This window comes from Phoenix dactylifera, unplaced genomic scaffold, assembly GCF_009389715.1.
Source record: "Phoenix dactylifera cultivar Barhee BC4 unplaced genomic scaffold, palm_55x_up_171113_PBpolish2nd_filt_p 001989F, whole genome shotgun sequence".
NCBI lineage: Eukaryota > Viridiplantae > Streptophyta > Magnoliopsida > Arecales > Arecaceae > Phoenix > Phoenix dactylifera.
Genome location: NW_024069270.1, coordinates 48,906 through 49,503, shown reverse-complemented (window position 1 = coordinate 49,503; position 598 = coordinate 48,906).

Below are 598 nucleotides of genomic sequence, written 5' to 3'. Positions count from 1 at the left end.
TAAGGAAAGGGAAAATGAGGGGATTGGATGTTATGAGTGCAAGAAGCCGGGACACATCAGAGCTGAGTGTCCCTTGCTGAAGAAGGGGAGCAAGTACAAGAAAAAGAAAGCTCTTGTCTCCACCTTATCGGACTCCGACTCATCATCATCATCATCGGATGAGGAACAAGAAGAAAAGGCCAATTTCTGCTTCATGGCAAATGAAAATGAGGTATCATCCGAAACGCATCTAGATTTTACCTTTGATGAATTGTATGATGCATTTAATGAATTAATGGTTGAATATAAGGCTATAAATCTTAAGTATAAAGAGCTAAAACTAGCCAATCAATCTCACCTCCACAAATACGATAAATTAGTTAAGGATAAGGACTCTATCACTAAAGAAAATGTAGAACTTAAAACAAGGAATCAAATATTGATTCAAAAATTTAATACCTTAACTAAGGATAATGAAAAACTAGCCAAGAAAATTTCTGAACTTAAAAAGGATAAACTAACTATTGGAAGTAACTACACAAAAGACTTAGATGATCTAAAAACAGAAAAACAAAAATTGACACTAGAACTTGAAAAGTACAAGCCATTTGTAGAAAAA